The sequence below is a fragment of the Schistocerca serialis genome, chromosome 1 (assembly GCF_023864345.2).
Source record: "Schistocerca serialis cubense isolate TAMUIC-IGC-003099 chromosome 1, iqSchSeri2.2, whole genome shotgun sequence".
In the NCBI taxonomy this organism is placed as follows: Eukaryota; Metazoa; Arthropoda; class Insecta; order Orthoptera; family Acrididae; genus Schistocerca; species Schistocerca serialis.
Genome location: NC_064638.1, coordinates 106,064,377 through 106,081,081, shown reverse-complemented (window position 1 = coordinate 106,081,081; position 16,705 = coordinate 106,064,377).

Genomic DNA, 16,705 nt, shown 5'->3' with positions numbered 1-16,705 from the left:
GTGTGGTCCTGTTTTTCATGGAGGGGGCTTGCACACTTTGTTGTTTTGCATTTCACTATCAGAGCAGGGGCCTACACTGATGTTTCAAGCACCTTCTAACTTCCGACTGTTGATGAGCAGTTCGGAGATGGAGACTGCCTCTTTCAGCACGATCGAGCACCTGTTCATAATGCACGCCATCTGGCGGAGTGATTACACGACAATTACATCACTGTAATGGGCTGGCCTACACGGATTCCTGACCTGAATCCCATATAACACCTTTGGGATGTTTTGGAACGACAACTTCGTAGTAAGCCTCAGCGAACGACATGAATACTTTTCCTCAAATGTTCAAATGTGTGTGAATTCCTGAGGAACCAAACTGCTGAGGTCATCGGTCCCTAGACTCACACACTACTTCAACTAACTTAAACTGACTTATGCTAAGAACAACACACACATCCATGCCCGAGGGAGGACACGAACCTCCGGCGGGAGGGGCCTCGCAATCCGTGACAAGGCGCCTGAGACCGCGCGGCCACTCCCCGCGGCACCTCTCCTCAGTGCAGCACTCCGTGAAGAATAAACTGCCATTCCCTTACAAACCTCCCAGCATGTGATTTAACGTATGCCTGCGAGAGTGGAAACTAACATCAAGGCTGAGGGTGGGCCAACACCATATTGAATTCCAGCATTACCGATGGAGGGTGCCACGAACTTGTAAGTCATTTTCAGCCAAGTGTCTGGGTACTTCTGATCACATAGTGTACATTGCTGACGATTCTTTTATCTGATTACGTGTCTATGCTCTGTGCCGCTCCCTCTCGTAGCAACGTTTCACATTAAGGATACAGATAGACTACCTTCAGGCGTCTGAATTTTTCTTTTTAAGAATGCTTCATTATTAGTCGCTGCATTCCCTTTCCATTTAGAAACAGTCCGGGAAGGAAAACATTCGTTGTGAGAGCAGTGCATGAAGCATTGGAGAATTTTATTATACTTGTTCTTTGCTGGGACAGAGCCAGAGAAAATGTAACTGATTTAAACCAGTAGGCAATGGATGCGAAACTCATATGCAGTTGGACTACCTGTTAATCACGTCTGAGTTAACACAAAGAACCAGCCATACACATTCTGCAAAAACACAGGCAAGATTGTTTCCTAAGCATAAAAAGTTGTACTATAATTGCTCCACTGACTTTTTATGTTTTTGGTTATTTAGAGCTCTTTAATCAGTAACAGGTACGTGTAAAATTGTACTTTTGTTCCATTTACAGGATACTACACAGTCCTCAACCATATATTTAACGAGAATTAATTTGGTAGGTTGGAACATTAGGAGAACTAATTCAATACTTACTATCGTATCCTGTAAAAGAAAATGACCATGCCCTGCTTTATATGAACACTACTGAACTTTATAAAAAATACGAACGATCAAACCTGGTGTACATATAACGTTGAGAGTCAGCACTTGTAGGGCACAACATTTTCTAAATTTTGTTTTATACCAAAAATGTGTTTCAGTACAGAGGTATTACACTAACTGGATAATACCCTTCATTTACCGTTTCTGACACACCTTCTTCTTCCTCTAGTCAATATGTCAATGGCTTTCCCACCTCAAGCGAAACCACCTTCTTCACCTTCTTTTTCTGTTAAGTGACACTCGATTTCCTTTATTGATATTACTTTCCTCCTGGTTGCTCTATGTCAAGTCTGATAATAATTTCTCCAGGAAAAGATTACTACAGCGTTACGGAACAGATGTAGATTTGAGTGAATATAGTTGCAAAAAGAAAATAACAGAAAGCTGCTAATAGCCAGGGAAGCCGTATTCACCACATACATCTTCAGGTAAGTTGTGAAGTCTTTTACTGTAACTGTCATTCGTTTATCCATTGGCCTTTTTCCTTTCCTCCATCAAGTCTAACTCAGTACCTTTTCAGTCTTGTTAATATTCTATTGACTTTGTTTTTACCTTCTCACGGTTTTAATCCATTGCATATCCTAATATATACTTCTTTTATAAAATGTTCTACTGTTATCTTCCTCATTCGACTGCTACACATATGTTCCTGTCCCGTTTCTTTCCTCTGTAACATCGCCCCTCGAGTTTACATTAATTTAGGTTACACGCATTTTTTCTCCAGTTTGTGATTCGGAAGATGCTAAGTATGGTTTCATGTACCATTATAAATGAGTGAGCAATTGTTGAAGTAATGTTGCCATTTGTGTTCCTTTGTTTATCTTACGTTGTGCGTGCGCACACTCTCGTTTCGCAACATATCGATCTGCGTTGCGTTCCTCTAGGTTAACACGTGCCCTTAGCGCTAGGATTTCACCCGGAACAAGTCCCGCCCATTCACCCCCCTCCACGCCTATCCATAGTGTAAGGACTTCCCCTAAACAGCCGCCAGTTCCACAAACTGGAAGCTACATCAAAGTTGTTATCGTCACAGTCCAACACATGTTACACTGTGATGAGATTCAGTAATGATAAGAAATTTAAGTTTTTCTGGATAGTAATATAATATGAATGTGTATTATTAAAGAAATAAAAGTATTTATAGGGAATTGAAAGCATCGCCAGTAATAGAAAACAAAAAATAGTGTGATGTTATTTAAGGGCAATAAGGACAAATTAACTAATTCACTTATTATAATACGTTTATTTGAGGTAAACAGCAGAGCAAACATATAGCGCGAAACAATGGTCTTGAATCTGTCATGTCGGTAGTAAAGCCACGTATGCAGTGACTAAATCTGTTGTCTAAAATCAACATTATATAGAAATAAGTGAAAGTCGTTTTGTTTATGTAGGCCCTCATAGGAGCTTACGAAAATTAAAGAATATAAGAATGCCATAAAGTAGAAATGCCTAATGAAAGCAGTAAGATATTTGCTTACATGCCATATTTCGTTAGTATTTGCATGGGTAATGGGTGAAATTTAACTTATTCTTCCAGTGCCATACCTGCGCATTATAAACGAGGTTATAAAGAATTGTAGCTGTTACTGTGTGATTAGTGTCCTATATGCTGTTGCAAACGTCTCAGGAAAATAACCTGTCGTTATTCTTTGTCCTGTCTGTATTTAAACCAAAAGATTTATTAATTTCGTAAATGTCATTAAAACCATTTTTTAAAAATAATAATGATGATGTGTGTGTTTGTCACAGGGAACTTATGGAGGAAATAAATGCTGCAGTGTTTCACGGCTGTAAAACATCCTTCATGCTGTGATAGTTCTTCTTCCACCCCTAAAACGTTTCAGCAAAACTATTCAGTGAATAACACGCAAAAACAGCTTGGATCGACCTAGCAAGAACAAAGTAATTTTGATGCCATCTGCTAGTATAGTGAACATTGGTGCTTGTTTCACATATACCGTCTGAGTTCTGAAACTTAAGTGTCAAGTATACTGTGCTTCCTGTTTCTCCAAGCGAATTATTCTTTGAGGGTAGGTTTTTCCTGTTGTAGCTTTGGGTGCTTTTTTCTCACATAGAAGTATGTTTCTTCATAGGCTATTCATCTGAATACTGAGTTCTCGTATTTAAAGAATTCTGTGCTAAATTGTTTTCTCTTATGTTTGCTGTGGAAGTACCTGGCACAGCTGAGGCCAATTGTGCATGTTTTTTGTAACGTGTCTTTTAACTATCTGGCAAAATTTAAGACCTAGCAAGATATTAATGTAACATTCACTCCTAGTGCAGCCGAACGCGGTAAACCACGTGGGTCAACTGAAACGATCCCAAGCGCCAAACAAAGACCGGGAAAACCGGGGGTGAGTGGGCGGGACTTGTTCCGGGCGAAATCCTAGCGCTAACGATTCCTTAGGTTAACGACTTTTTTATGTTACATGGAAATTGTTCTCCCATGTGCCTTTCATCCATATAATCTGTTTCTTCCTTTATTCTTGCTGATTTGTATGTCTTTCTGACCGACAGATTCCGGCTCTTCAGTATGCATTTTGACTCACTACCTATATACAAACGTACATTAACGAGCAACCATTTAGACAGATATGCAGTGTTTTTGCAAGACAGTAGTGGCAATATCGCCATCTGTTGTGGACTGCATTTCGAACCAGCTGGCGAACGCTATAAACTGAATCGATCGAGCAGTTCTCTTGAGTTAATTCTCACTGGCGCTCCGCATGATCCAGCAACACGTCTGCCACCACAAAGTACCCTGTGTCCGACATCTGGCTAGCACCCTTGGACAATACGCGGGCCTGGCCTCCAGCAGTTTTACTGCTGGTCTGAACTTTCACTCTCGGTGGGCTGACTCCTCGCCGGCTGGAGCTAACACCACCCATTGTAATATTCGTCCGTTCCCTCCACTCAACACTCATTCGTCCAGTATGTCTTGGTATTCCCATCACTGGCCCACTGACAGATAATAATCTTCTGCAAATTGAGCAGCTCTGTCACCACGTTTCCCACGTGGTTTCACTCACTTTAGAAGTCACAACACTGGAAGGTCGAGTCCTAATTGTAAAAAGTAAGATCTTCAGTTATCTCACTACATTCCAATTCCTATGCTAAAACAAAGTACCCACGCGCATAGCCATGCATGTTACAGTGCCAGTCCCAGATGCCTGGCAGATTAACTACGAGGCTCAGCGTGTTGGCCAGTTTGGATGTGGTTTGTAGGCAGTTTTCCACTAGGTGAATACCAGGCTGGTGCACGAGTCCCTCCTAAGTTACTGCCAGCGTTTGGTAAAACGTTTGATCATTTCAACTTGAATAACACTATACACAGTCAGCTGGGGTACCCACATTCCTACGCGGGAAATAACGACACTAGAAAAGGAAGGAAAGAAACAGGACAACGCTCAAACTAACTAGAAACTGTGATGGTGGTCAATATTATTCAAAATTAGAAGTATCACTAGTGGGTGGCTTTTATAATGGACCTGCAACGAAAGCCAGTAAACTGCTAGTTTATTAAGATATCTGATTTATAACGTAACTGGACCTGCAAGTTTTCATCTTCAGTAAGTTAAACATTACTATTTATCCAAGAGTTGGTGCGTTTTGTATAGTCTCAGTGGGCACTTCAGCATTTGGTGGTTAGTGAAAGCTCCAAGATATTGCAGACGGCATCTTCTGTATGCCGGCACTGACATTTGCAGAATCACTTGGAATTTTTGTCTTGCGTCTTGATCTGTGTACTAGAAAGATGTTTTTAGCGATTTCTGGCACAAAAAAGTACTTGGATATCGTCAGACAAGGGAGTAATATTTGCGGCAAGTAAAAATAATCTCAACTTCTTGCATCTGTTATACTGATGCTTTTGTACATTTTACCATCAATACAAAAACCATGTTGAATGGCGTGACACTGTGGGCTGTGAATTAATTTTAACTAATGTTGTTGCAATATCAACCATGTATAATGTTGAAATCGCTCAAAATCGTTTTCCCTCAGGAAGTTGTCACTGTTCTCACTTTTGTAACACCACAATAGTGTGCATATTATCATAACCGTTCATTAGTTATATTTTGCAGCTTACTGCCTTTTTACAAATCTGAGAAAGTTTGTTGCCCACATTTGCAAAAGCAACTTCATTTGTGTCACTTCGTGCACTGATATCACCAAGTTTATGTTCGACCCTACTTTGTGCACTACACAAGCAACTCATCTGATGCTCACCACATCCTGTCCCCATTTCCCTAGGCACTCAGACATTCGACACCACTACAGCCCATGACACCACATGGTGTGTGGATGTTGGCTGCTCCTTTTCCATCTACATCTTTCCTTCAATAGATTTCATTCCATAATGTTAAGAAATATTTGTACACACGCACAGTTTCCCTTATTTAACAGTTTCATTCTAAATGGCTTTTTAGTTTGACTCTTTTAAGTCTTTGCTACAATTACTGTAAACTTTCTTTCTATTCTGAACTGTCCACCTTACAGCTTCTGCCAATCAGTGGGATTACACGAAATGTTCACCCGCTTGGGCTTCGCACTGACACCACTAAGAAAGTTGACTGAAGCGCCACCAGACTTCACAACCATTCATGCCTATAAAATTCAGAAAAATTTACACCATCTCATCAAAAAAGCATTATCATGACTTCACCAGTTACCCTACTGCCTCACCACACTGGATAGGTAAGAAGTACAGTGAGATGGAGGAACAGGTCTGATTGCTGTTGGGTATTAGAATTCAAGGTATGATGCAGTTCATACAAACAAACAGATTAGTGTGAATGAAAATCGGTACTAAATATAGTACTAGTAGAAACTAAATTTATTCCTTGATACAGAGTTAAGTGCAGACCTTCTGTTGGTTTTCATAAATCACGTTGCATCATCAAGTACACCAGCTCTACCACATGATATTACAAAGATTATCTCACTGGAACTATTAATATAATTCTAAGTTCTACAGTTAATTTTATGTTAAAGTAGCCATTCTGTATAATTATTTAGCCCTAACCAGTAAAAAGCTAACATAAGCTTTGTATCTTCAAGGATAAAACACTAAGAAAAGAAGGGGTGTCGTTGAAAATCCTTGTGTAATATGTATCTCTAAATTTATTACATATGTTATAAATATATCTGGAAAGACTGAATATGAATGAGTTACATAAACAAATGAGACAGAACTCTAGTAAATAAATTATTCATTCAGTTTAAATCTATGATTTATTGCAGGTAAAATTAACTCAATTGACTCAGGAAAATATGTTCAATTAATGAAAAATATATGTATTAATGTAATGATGTGTTTTCTAAGAAATACTTAATCATATTTAAGGTAGAAAGACAACAGGTAACAATATTCATGAACCGTTTTCAGTTTTTCGAAAACAGATTTTCTCTTAAATCGATAATAGAAAAATATTCTTTATTGCTTTTAAATAATATATAAAATAAAATTGATCAGTATTACCAAGTTTCTTTAGTGATTGTAAATAACAGACAAAAATATATATCTTTAAAGGAATAAAAAATATTCAAGAATACTAATAATTGTAAATGGAGAAGTTAAGTTCAAAATTCACATCACATTATCCAACAACAGTCTGATCACTTTTAGATTTTGTAGTACGTTAGTATCTATTGGATAATGGAAATGAAACCTTTCTTTTTTGGAGTCATCAGTCTCCAGACTGATTAGATGTGGCCCACCAGTTTCTTCTCCTACACCAATCTCTTCATCTCTAAGAATTGTTTATACCTAACAATATCATTACTTTATTGTACACATTCCAATCTATAGATTGCGTCAAGCTTTTGGCTCTCTACAGCTCTTTCCATTACCATAGAAGCTATTTTCTGATGTCTGAACAAATTTTTATGATTTCCATTCCTCCACTTAATGTTAAGCAAATAATTTCTTATCTAATATGTCCACTTCATTTTGAGGATACTTCTGTAAAACCACAACTCAAATGCTTCTATTTCTTGTCTTCACACAGTCATAAGTCACTTTCATATAACAATATGCTCCTGACATAGCTTTTCAGATATCAAGAAACCTTCATGTGCCACTAAATCTAAAAAGAATATTGTGTACTTAAAGAGAGAAATTTTTATCCTCTGAGAAAGGGTATATAAAAGAGCTATCTGAGCAAAAATTACCGAAAAGTAAGGAGATATTTAAGTGTTTCACTATTGTTTGGTGAATTTATGTATCTGAAGTTACATATTATGTTTATTTATTTCCAATACACAGATGGTACATAATTTAAAGTATGCAAATTACACATAACGATATATGTTAATATTACATAGGAAATGTGTTCATTATAAAGAATGACATTATTCTCTCTATTCTATATGGTTCTTATGAGATAATTCATGTATTTATAAGCATTAAAAACTTTTTCTGTTTCTACATGCATTTAAGAGCAGATTAAATCTGAAGTTTACAGTTCATCAGAACACATTTTTCTGAGAAAAATTTATTACTGAGTACAATGGTTAAAGATAATTTGTATGTATTTGAACTTTCCCATCTAATATGACAGTTAAAAGTAATGGCTGTTGTTGTTACTATGTCAGAATTGTTGATACTTCAGTGAATTGAACCTTAGTGTTCCTAATTCATACAGATGTTTCCACAAAATATAATCATTTTACTATCTCTGACAAAATTTTTATAATATTGTCATTTGTTAAAATATCTGGCAATTTACAAAGAAATTTTTGCTGGTCATCATCTGCAGAAAACTTACTCTGTGACATGTTTGAAGTAGAAACATTGTCGGCTGGTGTGGACGTGCGGTTCTGGATGCTTCAGTCAGGAGCCGCGTGACCGCTACGGTCGCGGGTTTGAATCCTGCCTCAGGCATGGATGTGTGTGTTGTCCTTAGGTTAGTCAGGTTTAAGTAGTTCTAAGTTCTAGGGGACTGATGACCACAGATGTTAAGTCCCATAGTGCTCAGAGCCACGTGAACCATTTGAAGTAAAAACATTAACTTTAAGAAGATACAGTAATAAGTTGGTTCATCTGTGTTTTAAACAGATGTCATGAAACAATGCAAATATTATAGCATAGGAACTTTTGAATTTCTTATTAACTTCCTTTTGAAAAAATATGATATGTAATTACTGTCTCACATTCCTTTGCAAACCATTTGCATGTTAACCAGGTGATTTTTGCTGCAGTACTACATTTTGGAGAAGGATGATAGCAATCTCAATCTAGCAATGATGACTAGGATTTCCTTGATCTGCTTAAGTCACATTAGTTAAATGCATAGATAACCGTTGAGAAAGAGTACTGTCAGATTTTTGCTACATCCTAAGGGATTGAGGCTAGTGCTACACCTCTGAATTTTGTCAAGATATTGAATTCTAGTTTCACAATTAACTGTGTTAAGTGTTTTAAGCCCATACAAAGTAAAGATTCTTCCTCATGTGATGTACTACATAACAGTTAAATTTCCACTTTGAGCAGGTGCAGAATTTTTTGGAGATAATAAGGGTGTGAAAATAAACATCACAAATATTTACTAACTTAACTGTAAAGTGTTCTGTAAATTTATACTAACTAGAAAAATAATAATACTTAAAAAAATAATAAACTTGGTACAGAACAGTATTCTAAGGAACATAATAAGCTAATAAATTTATAAATTCACATTGGTGACTGAGAAAAGATATGCAGTCTTATGTAAGCAAGAAGATTAGTAAAGGAGGCTAAAGTTCTGAAGAAAATATTGGTTAGGACAATTATTAGAGCAGAAATGTCAGCTATTGCAAAGTCTATCTAATATTTATTAAGCACATATATTGAAACAATGCAAGGAATTAAATTCATATTATGGTAAATACTAATAATTAAAGACTACTGCTATAATTCAGTGCACTATTCTCACATTTGCGTTAAATTTAAATTCCACATGTTTTAATATTACTGATTTATACTGACAATACACCAGAATGTAATAATAATAATAATAATAATAATAATAATATTTAATCAACATAAAATAATTAAGTACAATCCTTAGAAATAATACACTTTCAGGACATCATGAAGATTATTCTTCTGAATATGTCAGTTTATAAAGTTACAAACTAAAGATTTGTTGAAATTTAAAAAAATAACGTTTTGATGCATTTTACATTTGGTAATTTACAAATAACAGTGTTACAAAGATTGCTGTTATTAATATTAGGTCAGTTGTCAGTTACTTAAAATTATGAACTTGATGCACTTAGAAATCACTCTTCTGAAAGGTACTAAGATTGGGAATAAAAAAGGTCTCCAATTAGAATTCCTTATAGCTGGTATTTTGATTTGTTAGTAGAAAGAGTTGTGAAACTTTTTGGTAGGGCATTGGTAGCTTCAGCCATGTGAATTTTTGTACTAATTTGTCCTATGGCTATTTACAAGGTATTTGAATTTTTGTCTTGTGTCATGCTGGTGCAGGTCACAGTTGAAATTTGAATTTGTTGTTTTCACAAGAAATATAATTCTCAATGTGGTCTATATCTATAATGGCAAACACACCTAATTTTGGGAACGGATTTGGACTTGATTCTTTAAGTTTGGCACCGCAAATAATTCTGACAACTTGTTTCAGTAGGCCTAGTGTTAATAATGTGCTTAGGTTGGCTTGAGTTGTTGCACCCCACATTTCTACAGCATAGTTTAAATTTGATGAGAATAGTGGGTGATACATATATCCTTACAATATTTGCTAATAAGGTTTATGACAAAATTAAGTACATTCTTGACAGCTTACAGGCTTAAGAATCTACATGCATTTTGAGCTTGTCCTGGATTGTGGTTCCCAAGAATTTTATCCATTTATTCTTTTTTACAATGTCGTTTCGAATGGGTAACTTCATGCCAAATTCTCTTTGTTTCCTTGTGTTAAACTCCATTATTGCAGCCTTTGAAGAACTTACATTTAGATGGCTTTCATTGAAATACATGACTATTTAATTCGTTAGACAGTTGTACAACATCTCCAGACTGTCATAGGTTTCTTGTTTGCACACAGTTGATGTATCGTCTGCATACAATATTTTTTACAGTTAAGAGAACAATACCATGTATCATTAACATAAATCAAGAAAAGAAGTGGTGCCAAGACGGAACCTTGAAGTTCTCAATATTCTAAATCAGTAATTTTGGATTTGAAAGACCCACTGTTTTAAGTAGGACAAATTGTTTTATATTGCTCATATATGATTTTATTAAATCATAGCCAATTTTTCTAGTACGCAGGTTCCACAGCTTGTAAAGTGATATGATGATGCTGATGCAATCGATAAGTTTTTCTAGATCAAGAAACACTCCAGTAACATACTCCTTGTTCACTATGTCAGTTATTATTTCGTCTGTTAATTGTGCTGCAGCTACCAAAGTTTATTTGTTTTTCATAAAGCCATTTTGATTTTCAAATATTAAGTTGTGTTGATTGAAGAATGTCATTAGTCTAGTGTAAATAACTTTCTCAACTACCTTAGAAAATGCAGGTAAAATTGAGATGGGGTGGTGGTTTCCAATTTTAGATTTATCACCATTCTTTTTGTATTGGGGTTGCTTGTGCTACCCTTATACTATCTGGGAAACAACCAAATGCAATTACATCATTTACTGCTGTGGCCATGGCATCAGATAAGTTGTCTGTGCATCTTTCCAGTGTGTTGATAGACAGACCATCAAAGCTTGCTGGTTTGTATTTTTTTAATGACCTCACTATGCATTTTATTTTCTTACTATTAGTTGGGGCCAAGCATGTGCTTTGTTTGATTGGAATGCCCTTATAACTATACTGAAGATGTTGAAATGGTCACTGACAGATTTTCCAACAGAAGAAAAGTACTCATTAAAACCATTTGGGCTCTGATATTGACATTTCACAATACGTCCTTTATGGTTTATAGTAAGATCATTAGTTGATTTGTCCTTACAATTCCTAGAGTTATTTATTACTTTCCACACAGCTAAACCAGTGTTAGCAGAGGTTCTTAACTTTGTAGCTACATATTTACTTTTAATTTCCAGTACCAGGTCTTTATAATAACCATGATAGTTCTAAAATTCTACTTTTAGTCTATTATTATCGTTATTATTTAGCATTCCATGTCAGGAAAGTTATGTTTCTCTTGCCATTTTTAGTTCATGATTTATTCAGTTTTTTGTATATTTTTGCAGTCATCTACTGGGAAGGTCATTTCTGGGCATGAGACATTGAAGCAATAATAAATATCTGATGCAGATTCACTGAAAGGTATGCCTTTTTTCACCCCAGTGTAAGTGTTTCAGCAAACTGTTGAGATCTTTAACACTGTCATCATCGGTGGTTCTTTTTGTAACAGATTGTTTCTTTTTGCTGTTGACATGGAGATTTCCAGCTTCTATCAATATCTTACAGCATGGTGGTCAGAAATGACAAGCTTCAGACTTGATGCATTATATGTAAAGTGTTACATGTTAGTTATAATGTTGTCAATGCATAATTTTATGCTATTGATCTCTCTAGTGAACTCATTTATCAGAAACGTTAATTTAAATTGATGTCGTATTAGCATTAGTTGTTTAGACATAGAGACATTGGACAGCAACTCAATGTTTAAATCTTTGGTTAGTATGATGTTAACCCAGCCACTTTTATTGCAGTGTTTACCATCTATGTCAAGAAGCAGGTCATTAGGAACATGAAAGAAATTATTTATACTGCCAGATGAAGTCTGTCAGGCCTACAGTAATTAATTTCTCTATCCCCTTTTTGTAATTAATCGCTGGTAGTTCTATTACACCTCAACATATAAAGTTCTTACATCTATTACCTTATAGTTACTACCAATCTATGTACAGATAGCTACCCCACCACCACGTTTATCTTTTCTGTTGAATGCAGAGCAAAAGATCATGGAGAGTGGCTTACATACACTAATTAGCTCATTTATGTACCAATATTCACTTGTAACTAAAACATCACGTTTATCAATTTCTGCAGTGGTATCGAACTCACTGGTTGCCTAATACATTCTGTTGACCTAATGGTTGCTCGCAATGAGCAGACTGACAGAAATAAACTGTGAAAGTGATAAACAGTTATTTGATACATGTTCCACAATCATTGAATGACATTATAAAATCAAACATTACATGAATGTGATGTACTTCCTGCTCATATACACATGTATGTGAATGTAATAAAAATTAGGTAATAATGTAGGAAATACTGTAGGTAATAAAGATTTTGTCTATGAATTTTTGTGAATATTATGCAGCACCATACCATGACACTGGATGTCCAATATTACTATACCACTCTGACAATTCTACAACATTCCTACAGATCCCCTCAACAAATTCAAAAGAGAGGAGATAGTATGTTTACACACTGGTCAGCCACTTGTTTCATGTTGATAATTATGAATATATTTTCTGAAAAATTGATTACTATGTCAATTTGTCTAATATTTCACATGTACATATGGCAACATCACAAAAATTTTGAACGACAGGGTACTAGGGTAAAATATAAATACTTTCGTTGGTGAAATTTTTGGAACTTTGTAATTAATATGTGAGTGCTATGTCCACTCATATGTGCTTCTTCTGCCAGTGGTAACTACTCTGTCACAATACGTCCTGTTCTTTTCTTTCTGGCAGCCTGACTCCTACACCGCTCTCAGATTCATTGATCTATCGTTTCAGATTCAGTGCCAGCGATGGTGCCTCAAAACGTAGGAAGAAAACACCCAAGTGCCAGGAGACTGTTCCTAGTTAGATAAAGACGATCAACTGATAATTTAGACTGCACATCATTCACAGTTACTTTATTCTTAATGGGAATACTGTCAAACGAAAAATCAGATGAAGGAGCCAAGGGGACGTATAGTGATAGCTGGTTCATTGGCTCATCATCCTACATGCTATCACATCGCTGTTAAGGTACAGACTCGTGCCTAGATTGAAATAAAGATCGCTGGAAATGACAATCAGTAAGCTATGTTAGTAAGGTCGCTACCTGCTCATGTCATATCATATTCCAGCCTCATAGACGAGGTAAAGTCCTTCTCAGTCATTTGCATAAAGGACACAGCCCTTTGATGAATGGCTTCTTGTTCCATCCAGAAGACCCTGGAAAGTATGGTGCTTGTAATGTACACGTCACAGTACGGCACATGTCACGTAACTGGTTTCCATATTCAAACAAGAGGGCAGTGACTAAAGTACGTGCGCTCTCGATTCTGGTTGATAATGAGGCGACTGAGGTACGACTTTAAGACTCTGTGAAAGGTTCGACTTACTCAAAAAAAAAAAAAAGGTGAGGAGTATATAATGTATTATCAGGATGACTATACTTTCATCTTTTTTGGGAGCTATCAGTTATTTCAGCCTTGGACTTGCGTTATCCACATTTAAATAGACAATTTTAAAATACTAAGGGTTAGGTGACAGTTTGATTGTGTGGGTGCATTAAGATTGCATGTTACCTCTCCTTATTGTTTTAGACATATTAAACACATTCATGGACTTGTGTTATCCACATTTAAATAGACAATTTTAAAATACTAAGGGTTAGGTGACAGTTTGAATGTGTCGGTGCATTAAGATTGCATGTTACCTCTTCTTAATGTTTTAGACATATTAAACACATTCATTTCTAATTATCATAGTAAGGATGCAGACAAGCTCGTTTCGATTGACCCCCACCCTTCCCCCCCCCCTCCCCCCACACACACACTCAGACACACAGACACATACACGAGGCCACAGAAACACTGTGATTATTTTTTTTAAGCAAAGTTCAACATTATGCAGCATATGTAACGTCCAGCTTTACAGTAGATTAACTACGAAATCATAACCAAAATTCATTTTTACATATAAAATTGAGAGAGTATTATGATATAAGTGATAGAAGCACTAGAAAGAGCCACAAATAAACGCAGATCAACGTTAAAGAAACCGGCGGCGGAGAATTGTAGTTCCTTCACGGACAAACGCAGGGCACGTAGTGTTGTATCGTGTCGCGCGAGTGACTGACACCTGTCTATTAACATGCCGACAGAGGTTGCACGCTCTGCTGCAGATGAACACAACCAGCACATCACCAGTAGGTTGCTAGAGGCAAGGAGCAGGAGTGGACAAAGCAGGAACACGCCTCCTGTCAAATCGGGCCATTTGTGTAACAACAGTACAAGCGAGTAGGCTAATAACGTTATTTGGATCAAGTTGCTGAGGACGTTTAATGACAGGGCGAGGCCAAAGTGTTGACAGCAGAGGTGAGCGACGCGGTGCAGAGCCAGCCTGGCGCGTTGCAGCCGCCGCAGCTCACCCTCCGCCACCCACCACTGCCCTCCGGAGTTCGCCGCCTCCTCCAGGTCCGCCTCCCTTCGCAGCGGTGGCCGCACACTCCTCAGCAGCTGCGTGCGGATGGCGCCCATTCGGTGTCGCACCACAGCCACTACCCCGAGAAACTGCATGTACCAAAGCCAAGAGTATGTTCCAAAGTAATAAACAGTTTTATAGTGCCAGCTACCACTGTAACCTCCCATCGCACTGAACACAATAAGACCCAGAACGAGCGCAATAAATCCTACAGACATACCAAGTGAGACCCGCCGAGTCTGCACGAATGTTTGTCTCCTATAGCAGCGCTGCTGCTGCGAAAGTAACCCGTCCACTGTCTCGATGAGATTGATAATTTCACTTACGAGCTTGCACCGGGTTATTAGACACGAGCTTAACATAGCAGCTGATTGCATCCACGTCAGAAGAAAACCCAATATTCCAGGTATCGTCTGAGTATGGACAATGTATGGCAGTGCATGTGTCCAGATGTGGCTGTAGCTACAGTAAATGCCAATTACCATGATACAAACTAACCATACTACTGTTGTGACAGTGCTGATATATCTCCTGCACCGCACTTTACAACTGATAGTTTCCAGATTCTTGTGTTCGCTGCTTGTCACGAGAAGACCAAATGATCTACTGACCACGCACAAAGGTTGAATGGCAGTCTTGAAAGTATGCTCTCGCATCTTAAGCTGTATGTACCACAAGAAAATAACTAAGAGTTTCTACTTGAATATATAGAACGAAAATCACTTTAAAACACGATTTTCAGGGCCATGAACAAACTGTTTTAGTTATATCTTAATATTCTTGCCTGTGTGCACCATAAACTAAAAGATTAACGTCGAGTATTATGTTTATTTGTCACTGTCGCTGGTTGTCGAGTACTCCATCGCACGCCTGTAGTACGATTCAGGTTCAGCGAACAGAGCTCATCAAATTTCCTTGGCAGTTCATTTCTTGATCGAAGAATTAACTAAGTGCCCCGCGTCCAATTATCTCGCAACTCTAGTGATGTTCGAAGCTCCTTCTAATAGATATTGTCTGCTATACTTAAGTTTCTGTTGTGTTACCTCTTTCTCGGATATTAATTGCTCTTACTATCTGTTATCGGAACACAAGAATGGAATTTTTCCGTCTACTTCCGTCGAGCAGCGACATTTCATTACAAAACAGGTTATCTTTCGGAACACCTAGCGAGTTAGCGCAGTCGTTAGCACGTTGTATTCGCTTTCTGGAGGTTGAAATTTGCGTCCGGCCGTCCAGATTTCAGTTTTGCGTTGTTTTCCCTGATCAGTCCAGGCAAATTCTGGGATAGCTCAAATGGTTCAAATGGCTCTGAGCACTATGCGACTTAACTTCTGAGGTCATCACTCGCCTAGAACTTAGAACTAATTAAACCTAACTAACCTAAGGACATGACACACATCCATGCCCGAGGCAGGATTCGAACCTGCGACCGTATCGGTCGCTCGGTTCCAGACTGTAGCGCCTAGAACCGCACGGCCACACCGGCCCGCTCTGGGATAGCTCCTTTGAAAAGAATACGTCGATTTCCTCCATCCTCCTTTCATAATCGGAGCTTTTGCTCCGTCTCTAATAAATTCACTGTCCACGGGACATTAAATTCTAATCTTCCTTTCTTTCTTCCTTTCATACTTCGTTCCTTCCTTCCTTCGTTCTGTCTTTCGAAATCATACTTGCAGCTATGCAATAAATGTGTAAATAGGCAGCAGAAACCAATACAAACAATTCTATTTCCAAACATTTGTAAGTGAAAGCAATCAATGTGTAAATAGACAGCAGATATCGACATAAACAATTCTATTTCCTAACATTTCTAAGTTAAATTGACACTAGTAACACAAAGCTACGAAGCACTTGAGAACTAAGTTCAAATTCATAGGGCAGAAAAGGATTCC